Source organism: Anser brachyrhynchus, assembly GCF_964034855.1.
Source record: "Anser brachyrhynchus genome assembly, chromosome: 14".
Lineage (NCBI taxonomy): Eukaryota > Metazoa > Chordata > Aves > Anseriformes > Anatidae > Anser > Anser brachyrhynchus.
In genome coordinates, this window is record NC_137709.1 from 1,884,106 (window position 1) to 1,897,003 (window position 12,898).

At 52.7% G+C, this 12,898-nt stretch overlaps 2 long non-coding RNA genes across 2 annotated transcripts in view; one reads left to right on the forward strand and one right to left on the reverse strand.

Moving 5' to 3' along the window:
- The window catches only part of LOC308177747, a 33,401-nt gene that overhangs the window by 1,984 nt on the left and 18,519 nt on the right, over positions 1 to 12,898 (reverse strand). The window contains exon 2 of the long non-coding RNA XR_013939384.1: positions 6,463 to 12,519. This is a non-coding gene — a long non-coding RNA (uncharacterized lncRNA). The remainder of the gene's footprint in view (positions 1 to 6,462; positions 12,520 to 12,898) is intronic.
- On the forward strand, positions 4 to 12,522 carry LOC308177748. The gene is made up of 2 exons (XR_013939385.1): positions 4 to 305; positions 1,141 to 12,522. It is a non-coding gene; the product is annotated as an uncharacterized lncRNA (long non-coding RNA).

A 12,898-nucleotide genomic window follows, 5' to 3' on the forward strand; every position in this document is an offset into this window, starting at 1 on the left:
TGACTTGGTGGAGCCCCATGACTGGGCAGAATTTATCAGTCCGGGCCCTTCACTGGGTGAAGAGCTGCCAAGATCGACGTTGTTTGTTTGTTTTGCTTGTTGTTGATGATGTTTTGAACTTTTGGGGAGGGGAAAATCCCAACTGAGTCATGCTCCCGGGGCAGGAGCGTTGTAAGCTGGTGAGTCCCAGCTCCTCTGTCATCGCCAGGGCACTGCGGTTTGCAGAAGTGACACTCCTTCTCCCAGTGCAAACCAGGGACAGTTTTGGCTTCTTTTACCCAGAGGAACATCACGCACTCCTTAAGGTAATGCTCCAGAATAAAGCATTCAATTAAAATTATTTTCAGCCCTCGACAATTTTTTTTTTTCAACTTGCCTATCCTACATGAGCTTTTCATTAGCCCGGTAATCTCCGACTGGTTTTCCTGTGTTGCAATAAGGGTTGGTTTTCACCATTCGTAGAATCATAGATTTGGGTTGGAAGGGACCTTAAAGCCCATCTAATTCCACCCCCTGCCATGGGCAGGGACACCTCCCACCAGCCCAGGCTGCTCCAAGCCCCATCCAGCCTGGCCTCGGGCACCTCCAGGGATGGGGCATCCACAGCTTCCCCGGGCAGCCTGTGCCCATGCCTCATCACCCTCATAGTAAAGACTTTCTTCCTTATGCCTAATCTAAATCTGTTATTTTAAAGCTATTACTCCTAACCCTATCACTACACTCAGTTTAATACGCATACAGCTACACTCAGACAGGAATTAATCCACATAGCAGGAGAGCAGCTTGCTGCAGAAAGCTCGCTCCATGCCAAACCTAGGCAAAACAATAAAATGCAATATATTTTTTCATGGCTTGAAGGGCAAGTGCCTCGCTCTTGTGCTATGAACCTTGTGGGATAGTGAGAAGGATATACAGACAGTGCCACTGTTTTGAAAATAAGAAGAGATCACCTCTCTGTGGTGATAACAGAAAGGAATCACCGTACCATCAGTGGTCACTTGGGAGATGAGCAGAGCTAATGCTTCCAGGCGGGCAGGCTTGCCAGTCGTTTGTACCACGCTTAAACCAACATTATCTGCAGCTTTCATGAAAACGTTGAAGCCAGTTTTACAACAAAAACAAAACTCCTCTTCACTGTAGAGCTTTAGGATGTCGACAGGAGCAAACCAACTGAAAATAACACGACAGTCGCAGAAGCAGTCCCATGGACTGGCACTGGGGAAGCCCTACACAAACTTTCCTGCTGCAGCATCCTGCATCCAGACAGCAGAACACCTTCACTACTGCCAACAGAGATCCAGCGCTGCAGAGCCCAAGGTTTTATACGCCTCTTCATTGTCGCTTTCTTTTTTTCCTAGTGAAAACCCTTGACCTGTAAATAAAGGGCTGCTGCTTGTTCCTGATCTTTGTCCAAACCAATTGTTAACATGGCCCTTCCATAACCAGGGAGCATACCTTCCTCCTCTGCTCAGCACTTTGCTCAGCACCCTCGGAGAGGCGCGGGGCTGTGCTGCACCCAGGAGCCTTCTGCCTGCGGTTACCCGGCGCGGCGGCACCGTGCGTGAGCTTTGCCCAACAGGCAGCACAGCCTGCAATTACTGCTCCAGCTTTATTTGCTGAGTTGATTGAGTCCTGATAATTGGACACATTTCCAGTTAACCACGTGATTTATGATATCACACCTACAAAGGATAGCTGTACTTCAGACCAAAGGTATGAATTTATTACTGCAGAAAATAGAATATTTGTTAGTATTGCAAAGGCAAACTATTGTTGATTTGGCAACCGAGTGTATCAGCCTGTAAACATTATTCCTCTGCTGCTGTGCTGGATCCTTCTCCTCTCCTGTTCCCCGGGGCTCTGCTTCCCCCTGTGTCTGTTCACAGAGCACGGGGTCCTGCCTACCCGCAGGACACGAGGGCTAAGCAGCCGTAACCAAACATCCCCTGCCTGCCACCAAAATAAACCCTCTCCTGGCATGCAGGATCTCAGGGGTGCTGAGGGGACGTCGGAGGGGAAGCATGAGACAGGGCAATGGGCAGAGTCGAGGGCCAGCCCGGGGGGCTGGCTCCAGGCCTCGGGGAAGACAAGCTGAGCCCTCATCCTGCACCCAGCCACCCAGCCGAGCACCGGGCTTTCCTCTGTGCTCCGCGCACGGAGGAGTTTGCTCCTGTTGCTGGCAGGTGCATTAGCTCCCTGCCCGGGTATCAGCAGATGTCAGGCCACAGCATTAAGGATTCAGGGCAGGACAATTATTGCATGCTCATTCCACTAATTGCCCTGCTGACACAGGTGGAAAGCGGTGCCACGTCATGGAAAGAGGCAGGAGCAGCCGGCAGGACCTGCGGCCACGGGGATGCAGACGGCGAGGCCGGGGAGCGGCGAGGGGCAGGCGGCCGCTCTCCTTTACCTGCCCTCCGCACCCACCGTGCTGGGACTGGGGTGTTCCAAACCTCCGGGGCCTGCCGCTGCACGAGCCAGTCAGTCCTCCCTCCCGGTGTGGTTAAATAAGTCAGGATCAAGCCAGCAACTAGTGCGTGGTGTAGATGGGACAGGAACTGGGCTATGGCTGTCAGGAGATTTCCAGGAATAGGGAGCAAAGCGAGTGCCAGGGCTGGTGCTGGGGGATGAGATGTCCTCATGGGTCACCGCCATCTCTGCAGCTGCCAAAAACAGCAGGGAGGAGAAGGCTGAGCTGGTGGCACGGCCAGGGCTTCCCTGGCAGGCAGCACCCAGCTCCTGAGCCAGGGAGGCAGCAGGACGTGCTGGGTGCACAAAGCAGCACCCAAGGGTGCTGCTGCTCACGCAGAGAGGTGCTCAGCTACGGCAGGATGGCAGATAACCAACAGCCGACTTCAGTGTGGGAAATTTCACGCCTCAGACAAGGCTCTTGTCTGTAGTTTGTTGCACTTCAAAGGCCACGACACTGCGTGGCTGAAATGTGGCCACGACACCGAGCGCTGCGGCAAGCTGAAATGTGCCATCGGCTGCTGGGGACCTGCCAGGGGAATTCGGCCTGGCAAGTCTTACATGACTCGGCCTCCTTGGTCACTGGAAAAAGGAATTACTGTGTTTTGCCTGTTTGGGAGTGAAAAGGCAGATGGAGCAATGGTTAAAAGTACAAAAGAAAGGGAGTGGTTTGGCGGCAGGTTTCCCTGCGAGGAGCAGAATGGCAACTGACGGAGGGAGGCTTTGCTCCTTTCACATCACGGGGTGCTTTAGCTGTGATAGCACGGGGCAATGAAGCACAGAAGACAGTATAAGGATGCTGGCCCTGATTCAAAATGAATCCAGCACAAGCATTACACACATTAGCTATATGCAAGCCATGCTATTAGGTAACAATACCCAGGCTAACCACAGGCATAAACACAGAACGTGCCCAGGTTTAGTATCTGCATTGCAAGAATATGTTTCACGGGGTTTGTTCTGTGATTAGCTAAATACTACAAAGGTTTTCCAACAGTCTTCAGGCAGAGGAAATTAACTGAGAAGCCAAGTCCAGGCAGGTACAGTTTTGTTTTCTCCAACTTTATTGCTGAAGAAAGCAGAGAGCAGCGTGTGCACTATGCTGGCCTCACGCAGCGATAGTCCATCTACTGATCATCATCTGCATCCATCAAGCTCACACCAACAGTCAACAGCACTTGAGCCATAGCAAAAGCCCTGCAGATGCTGCCTACAAAGCCCTACCTGAGGCATGAGGGCTGCAGGATTTTCCCCAGACCCGCACCAGCTCCCCAGCGGTGGTGCAGAACGCCCCAGCGCACTCAGCCGGGATGGCCGAGGTGGCACCTTCCCCATGCTCCTCCTGCAATTCCCTTGTGCCCGTTGGAGTGGCTTTTGCTCCACGAGGCAGGGAGATGAAAGCAATGATCAAACACAAGAAGAGGGTTTTTACAACCCCACAGTGATGAACAAGTTCTTGGACCTATTTTTAAGTTGTGTCTTGTGACTGAGCAGATCTCAGTTTTGTGGTGTCTTTAATTAAGGTGCTATTACTGAAACTGCCTTTTCAAAGCTGTTTTAATGGTATCAGGGCTAACTAATTTTGGGTTCTCAGTTCTTGCTGGAGCATTACCAGCAGCCCAGAACCAAGCGCCAGGTCCCCGCACCTTTGCTCCAAGATGGAGCGCATGAAAGTGATGTACACGCCTGGCAGCAAAGCCGAGCCACAGCCCAAACTTAATTCTTACGTTCAGGAAACTCCCCCCACTCAAAGCTGCCATTCCTCATGAGGAAGTGAGGAAAGCTGTGCTGGAAGCATGGGCTGAGCCCCTCTTCTCTGTCCTTGCTGAGCAGCTCAGCAAGAGATTGGCTCCAGCTCACTTTCCTCCAGTACTGTACTCGTGATAAACAGGTAGTAATTTTTTTTTTTTTTTTTTACCGAATTAGCATATTGAGAGAAGCAACTCATTCGGGTATTTTGATTACTTGGCACACACCTTTAACGTATCAGAGGCATCCAGGCATTAAGGAGCACGCACAGCCCTTTGACTTTGCACCTAGGAGGAAGCCCTGAAATAACATTTTTCTAAGGCCCCTGTTGCTGTGGCACCTCCTGATGTCCTGGATGAGCAGAACCAGGCTGAGCAGGAGGCCTTTCAAGGCAGTCCCCCCACTACCAGGGTGCCTCTGCTTTTGCCCCTTTTGCAGCATGAAGCCCCCCAGGGCTGATGCTCGGCCTTTCCCAGTGCCTCAGCTGGTGCCCTGACACCATACCACGTAAATACATTGCACAGCAACTTGCAGTCAGACCCAAGTAAAGGCAAAGGTAACGCTGTACTTCAGGGAAGTGGGCTAAATGCTCTGCGGAAGGTTCTTGCTGCTTTCCATGAGGAGGAGCGATCTGCACCGAGCCCTGTCTGCAGGGGGACGCGGTGGCACAGCGCCGTTCCCCTGCCCCAGCAGGAAATAGCTGCGACCCGAGGCTGCCTCTTGCCCTTCCTCACCCCTGCCTCCAGCTGCGCGCTGATAAGCGAGCACAGAAAAGCCCAGAGCTTCAGTGAAACGGGGCAGAAAGCACACACTTCCCCACCTCAGCACAACTTAAAAGCGAGTTTGAGAGAGAATCTTGAAAAGAAATCCAAGCGGAGCAGGCACAATCCATTTGTGTCACTGCCAGCCCCTGGCAGGAGACCACCACCGTGACCTGTTGAGAGCCATCCTATGGACCACGGGTGATGGCATTTGGGTGGTGTACCCCAGTTTTGTTGGCCAGCTCCTTCTCTCTGCTGGGGCACAACAGGGATTTGGGGCACCTGCAAGGGGCTGGCAGGAGGCCCCTGCGGAGAGCCCTGGGGCCCAGGCTGGCTGTGTCCACCACGGAGCACAGCCCATAGCGTGCTCCGATTGCAAACAGCTCCAGTGGCTTATCAGTGCTTGCCAAACGCCCCCCGAAATCAGCACGTGTCTCAGCTGCAGGTGGGATGGGAGCTGCGGATCCCCTGCTGCTGCGGGCCTGCTGTCAGGGAGGGTGCTGTGGTCACCACCATGGCCTCCTCTCCACGTGCCCGTGGGGTGACAGGGAGGAAGATGCCATCTTCCAGCCTGGCTGGTTTCTCTTTGAGGTGTCGGGCCTGGAGAGCTGCAGGATACCGGACCCGGGTGTTACGGTGAGGGGACTCCACACTGCCGGGAAGAGGCTGCGGCCCTGCCCGCGGGACGGCCGGGCCCGAGCCCCAGCTGGCACCTGCCCAGGCAGCACCCGCCTACCTCCGGCTTCTTGGTAAGGGATTTGCTGCAGCCCGCCTCACAGAACAACAACCCGGGGCGGCAGGAGCGATCTCCGTGGCAGTTTCACAATGAACTCACTGCGGTGCGGCAAACCTCAGGCACCTTGTGTCTGAGGAACAGGAACCCCAGCGACCGAGGGCCGCAGGGCAGCAGCCCAGCCCTGCAGGAAAACGAACTCGCTACGGTGTCAAAAACCCCGCAAAACACCGGGGAGCCTGGCCCCGGGGATGTGTCCCCATTGCGAGCGCCCAGGCACGCCGCTGCCCTCCGAGCCAGCCAGTGCAGCTTCTGCACCAGAAAACAAACTCTGCAAATGGAGAAAACGAAGGAAAGGGCTAATGTTACACTCGATAACAGCTTGCTGCCTCCTGCGTCTCTGCTGAGCAAACCACTGTTTCCTGAATTGAGGTGTCAGGCATGAAATATTTCATACACTGGAGCAACCGTCACCATCTGCTGAGTGACAAACAGAACTTGAGCCTTTCCTGGTACTCGATGCATAAATCAGGGTGCCTCCTTTGTGGCTGTTTGTGATTCTGTCACTGAAAACACCCTGCATTGCTCGGGGAGGTGGCAGCAGCAATGCTCATACAGCCAATGTCCATTTGGTGTAAACCACTTTCTGTCAAAGCATTTCCACGCACGCCTCGCTGCAGCATTTAGTCTGATGCTTGCTGCAGCAGAGGCGTTACTGGAAGTGCCTGTGGGCATCGGGTAAGGCCATACCTGCTGATCCAAGAACTCCCTGTCGAGTAGATCCTCCTTTTCCCCATGGCTTGCAGGGTCTCCTTCCCTTCCACTCCTTGTGCCACCAGCCAGCTGGCTCAGCTGTTCCTCATGACCCCGCGGGTCAGGCAGGCCGACCCTTGCATGCACATTTAGCTTTCTCTCACCCTCCTTGATCCAAGCCCGCACCCAGCAAGTGCCCAGTGACAAGGAGCAGCAGGCCATGTGCGGGCAGGAGAGGACTGATCTTGGCTTTGTTGGCTTTGCCACGTTCCTCCAACAGAAAGCAGAGCTTCACAGCTGATGCAGTTCACAAGAAGCTGTCTGCTTCCTCCTCTGGCCTAAGCACTGATTTGCTGCGTTTCCCATCTCTATACTCAGCACCTGGGTTCTGGGCCATCCTCTCAGCTCAGCTGTTTTCTTTTAAAGTTCTGACCGTGTTTCAGTCAGGACCTGGCCCTGCCTCCTGTCCCTGACACCTTGCAGCAGGGGAACACGGCTGGCATGGCTGCTCCCCCCCCCGCCGTGCCATGAGCCCCACCGTGCTCCTCCGAGGCACAGCACAAAGCTCCCAGGAAAGGGGAGCCCACCTCCATCAGCTTCCACAGCCGGGCTCCATCCGGGGTTTGTACCCAGTTCTTTCATGGGAGTTAAGGCGTTGTATGCACTGAGGTGCTGGCTTAATATTTCCATCACCAAACTGCAAAACCGGGCCCTGTGCTTATGTCTGGGGCAAGACGAATCCAAGAGCCAGGAAGCTGCCCCCTCACCCCGCGTCTTTCCCCGGGGGAGGCTGGGGGACGGCACAAGCAGCAGTTCTGCAAAGTGCCCGGGGCCTCTGGCTGCCTTTGGGTCTCACAGTGCTGCAGCCGTGCACACCGGTGGTTTTAACTTCTCAGCAGCCTCCCAAATGAAATAATCTGGATGCAGAAAACCAAAGTACAAGAGATCCCCTGCTTTTACACAGTGTGGGAAGTGCCATATTTAATGCGCATTGTTACTCGAATAACCTCAGTAGACAATTTTCCTTTTGTTATTGAATTGAATAGGAGCTGAGGACAATTAGCAGAGAGGGCTAGCAAGAGGTACGCAGTACGGCTCTGGTTGTGACTCGGCTCAAGTTGGTGACTCCCTTGCAGTCTCCAGCACTGCGGGATGTTTTCATCCCCACCATGGTGGCCACCACCTGCCCTCAGGCTTGCCCCCGTCCAGAGAACTGCAACAAGGACATCCTGGAGGGAAGAGGGAGACAGAGGGAAAAAACCCTACAGAAATACTGAGGGGAAAAAATAGAAAAGGAAATCCTAGATCCAGTAAGAGCGTGGCCTCTGTATACGAAGGAATAAAAAAAGAACAGGAAACAAGAGTTTCATTTTGCCTTAAGATGCAGCTTTCCCAGCAGGCTGGAGCGCGGGTGCTGGCAGCAGCTCAGGGATGCTTCCCCTTCTTTTTGGCCACCCACCAGAGCTCCTCAGTGACTTTGATTAATGCTGATCAATGACAGCCCACGGCACCGCTGGGTGGATACAATTAAAACCGTGTCTGTTTAGTTACTGGATGTCTGCGGGGAAAGTGGAATTAAGAGTGAGCAGAGCAGATTTAAGCCACATGCAGTTCAAACAAGGAGATGCAAACATGCTGAGATAGATTTCTGAAACAGGCACTAGAAAGCCCAGAACAGTCACTAAAACCCAGGCCCTGTAGTTTTACCTGTCCTTATTTCCCAGTAAATCAGCTCCGGCTCTCCACCCCAACCCCAGGACAGCAGCAAACCAGCCCACCCCCACCATCAGGGCTGTGCCCCTGGTTTCTCTGGACCCCTTCTATCCTCAGGAACAGACAACACAAAGTTTGGTAGGCACAGGGGTCCCTGCAGCGAAGAGGACCAGGGCAGCCCCCCCCAGCCCAAGGCATTGCTGCAGGCAGGGGTTTGCAGCACCAGCCCTGCTTTTGGGTGACGGGCCCTACCCTCTTGCCAAAAAAACATCACAGCAAAGCCCTGTCAGGCAGCAGGCTGCAGCCGCCGGGAGCTGCCCTGGCTGAAGTGCCCCACGACAGCAGAGAGCATCGTGAGCAGCAGGTGAAGGGCTGCAGAGCCTCATTGCAACACGGGACTGTAAATGGCACAGAAAGCGCCCTGCCAGGTAAACAGCAACACATCCGAGCATGGGAGAGCGCAGCAGTGCACCGAAATGCATTATAGCAGCTCTACTTCCTATTTCCTTTTCCGTACAACTTAAAATAATAGCTGCAAAGGTCACGGGGTTTTGGGGCGGGCTGGGGGCAGCTCGAGCCAGGCTTGCTGCTGCCTTGTCCCTGCCGCAGGGGCCAGCCGAGCGCTCCGAGGCAGCTCCTAAAGCTCCCCGCTCCCGGCTGCACGTCCCCGGCTGATTTCCCCCCGGGGAACCACCGGCTGCCTGAGCGCCCTGCTTGGGTGGCAGCCCCAGCCCCAGACACCTCGCAGAAACAACCAAATCCTTATTTAATATTGAGGTTAAAGCGGTAGGGTCCTGGCCAAAATCAGCGCTGGATTGTGCTGGCTTCTGTAGAGATGTGAGGATGCTAACTCTGCCCTAGGGGAGAAAAACCACAAGTTTTGCGGGAGCGAGAATTAACAGGGAGCCGCTGGCTGCACGTGGCACCACCAGCATAACTGCCTTTCTCCCCCTCTTCACTCCTCTGCACTGCAACCCCAAACGTCAGCTCCTTCAGAGGTGGACAGTAAGGGAAATATTTTGTAGAAGGGATGATAATGTCCATTTAAAGACAAAATGTAACAGAAATATTGAAGATTTCATTCAAAATAGTGAAATTATGCCTTGGTCCAAGGCTCAGAAATCCCTTGTAAGCAACTGGTGACAACGGCCAGTGTTAGGAAATGGGAACTGAAGCAACATCTACTTATGGGAAAAGAGAAGTGGCCGGGATGTTTCTCAGCTGGTTTCACATTCATCCATTTCCTTTCATGCACAGTTGCTCTTGCTTTATAATGAGTGGGGAAGAGGGAAAGTAGAGTCAGGTGCCTGATTGCCAAGGGTATGAAGGTGCTAAAGGAAACACACTTTGTGCTGTGATTGGTGTAAGGGCTCGTTTTCCCTCATGGAAAAAAAAAAAAAAAAAAAAAAAGGCAACACAAAGCAACCTATCCATTCTGCTGGCGGACAGACCTGACTTATTTTCTACCCAGGGGAGAAAAATATTTAAAAGAAAAGGATCTGCCCCTTGTGCTTCCTTTGAAGACTATTTTTGGTGCAGTAAGCGAACGCACACCTCTGGTGGAGCAAGACGTGTCAGCGTAGCAGGCTGATGGCAGGCACACCCATGTGTACTATGGTTTTACCACCTGGATTGCCTTCCTCAAACTATGTGGTTGTGTGGGTTTGTATAGAATAGCCAAGTTAAGTACAGGGCAATGTTTATATATGTTTTCTCATATTTACATACAAATAAAGCATAAAAAGGCCTCCTAGCACCACAACAACCCATGTGCAACGAGCGAACAGGCACTAGCCCTGGCAGTGCTCAGAGGAACCCTGGTTTTGGTTTAATTCCTATCATAATTGCCAAACCAGAGACTCCCCACTTGTTCCGCTTGCAGCTCACAGCGATTTACATTGCTCCAAGGCGCGTACTGAGGCTGTTGCATCTCTCCAGCATCAATTCGCAGTTTGTGTCCTCAGGTATCAGTTGCCTCATCTCAATCCACTCTGGATTTTTGGCAGCGAAGTTTAATGAGTATGAAGTAAAACCTCTCAAAGTTTGAGAAGAAAAAAAGCTATATTTATTTTTCAAAGAGAAGGTTTTAAAGAAACCGGTGCCACATCGGTTAATGCTGAACCCCCTGGGAGCTGCTGGGTGCCTGTGCAGAGAAATCTGGCGTGCCCGTGACCCCTAGCTAAGGCAAGATTTCTGGTGTAAAGGAAGCGAACAGGCTGGCTGGAAACAGGATTTTGCAATTATCCCACAGCAGGATTTGCTGGGCTCTGCACCGTGCCAGCCCGATGCCGCTGGGATTTCGGTGGCTGTTGGGATGGGTCCAACGAGAGCAGAGTCGGCGTCCCTCAGACACCACGCAGCCTGTGCGCTCTGTCCCCACCTCAAAACCTGTAGCGAGGATGATGCAATTTACCGCAGGTCCATTTTTCACAGACTTTTATCAGAGACATTTAGAAACAGCAGCAAAGCCTGGTGCAGAAGCAGTGCGATGACTGAACTGGCGTTCACCTCTAAGCAGCTTGGGAAAGATTAACCACAAACTTGAAATGAATATATCCAAAGCCACAAGTTGTGTTTTTTTTTTTTCTTTCTTTCTTTTTTTTTTTTCTTAAGCTCATCAGCCCTGGCACTTTATAAAGCGCTTGTAATGCTGCAGAAAAGAAGAAGTGAAAATTCCAGAGGTGCATTTTATGCAGTATGAAATATAATCTCATCCAGTTTCATATCTTAAATTTGGCCCTTGCTCCATTCCAGCTTGATGTTCACATTGAAGGGAGCAGAATGACATACACAAACAAGTTAGGTGTATAGAGGAGAAATGCATCCTGCCAAGAAGGTATCTTCAAAGACTTTATTTGTATCAAAACCTGTTTTCTTTAAATTCCCATTTTGCACCTTTAATTTAATTTTCAGTGCAGCAGACGTTACTTACCAAATCTTTTCCAAATATTACCTGACTATCGGGTAGCACTGTATTTTAAGATGACAAATCTGATTTTAACCTTATATGGAGCAAGGCAGTTAACCGAGGACCCACTGCCTTGATGGAGGTAAGGCTGGCCACGGCACAGATCTCTTTCCTCCATCAAAAAGTCCAACAAATCCAGCACAGCCGATTATTAAAACACAACATGCACATTCGTTGTACTGGCAATTTAGGATCTAAAACAGTTCAAAAGCAATTTCCCAGATGTCAAGGAGAAAGGGTGACAGCTGACACCCTCACAGCCAGCTATTGCCGTTTTCTCAAGCCAGATAACACAGCACGTCCCCGAACCGCCCCCTCCAGGGTCCCTGCAGCACCCAAAGGTGTTGAGACCCCTGCCTGGGTCTGGCAGCCCTTGGTGGTGGTGCGAGCCTCAGGCACCTGCTCCAATGGTCCTCTGCTCCCCTGGGTGCGCCGCTGGAGATGCAGGAGGAGGGGTGAGAGGTAGCAAGGGGTTTGAACGCATCGCCACCCCCCTGGCTGCTGGCCTGAGGCCCCTCTGCCCCAACGGGACCTGTTTTCTGGGCTCGTACAGCTTGGGGGTGTCTCACGGCCAGCCAGGACTTCACTCCTGGTGCACAGAGAGGAAAGCCTGGCAGTTTGATGGCGGTACTAAAGTGCTGATGCTTGATGTTCTCCACCCATTATGCTTGTGTTCCCAATATTTATCATCACCTCCATCAGCAGCAAAGCCATCTGTGGACATAAATCCTAAAGCTTCAGGGTGAGGCAGCGCTGTGTTCTGTTCCTGGTGGAGTGTCCTGGTCCTGTCCCCATCGGCTCCCTGCTGAGCACTGTGGGGACACCAGTGCTCATCACTGAAATCCAGAGATGCTCTGGTCACAGTCTTGGTGGGTCAGAGTTGGAACTTCAGGGAAGAAAAAGCAGGTAACAGGCAGGTAAGCCAGGGCTAAACCTCTGACGGTGAGGAGATGTAAGGTGGGAAAGGGCTTTTGTCGGTATGAGAGCACAGCTGGGCACCGACGTGCTTGGTTTGACCACGAGGACTCAATGTCTCAGGAGGGGACCTCCAGACACCCCCTGGGGGGGCTCCCAGCACCTTTATGCGGAGGGCAGCGGTTTGGCTGCAGGACGCACAGGAAATGCTGAAAGGAAGATCTCAGCCTTCACCTGTCCCGAACAGAAAGCACCTCGCGGAGGGGAACCTCTCCTGGGCCAAGCGTGGGGCAATCCAGAGGACTTGCTGTGTCCACCCGCCGTCCCTGTGTCCCCTGTCCCAGCAGGGCCTTTTTGTCACTGTGGATGCGGAGCAGCTGCTGGACCCTGCAGTCAGCCTCTTCATCCCGGCCGGACCCATCCCCTTTATCTTCTGGGTATAAACCCTGTGTTGAGCACTGTAAATGAAAGGGGCAATGTTAACACACTGAGCGTTACCGTATTTCCAGTTCAGCTGATAAGAAATATTCCCTCTTTGTCCAAGTGCATTCATTTCTTCACATGCTGAGATCCACGCAGGGACTGCATTTCCCCCAAATTTACCCACTCCGACCTGCCTAGCTCATTCACCTACGACGAAAAACAGTTTCCCATATTCCTCCCCTCCCAGGAACACCATCTTTAGGTGCTTTAACCATTTCAGATCTGCTTTCCCCATGACCCGAGGTAAGGCCTCCAGCCCTGGAAAGGTAGCGGCGAGCTTGCTGCCGGCTGGAAGCAGAGCAGGAGGTACCCGGAGCTCAGGTCATGGCTACGGCAGCAATAAAACCTGGCTGA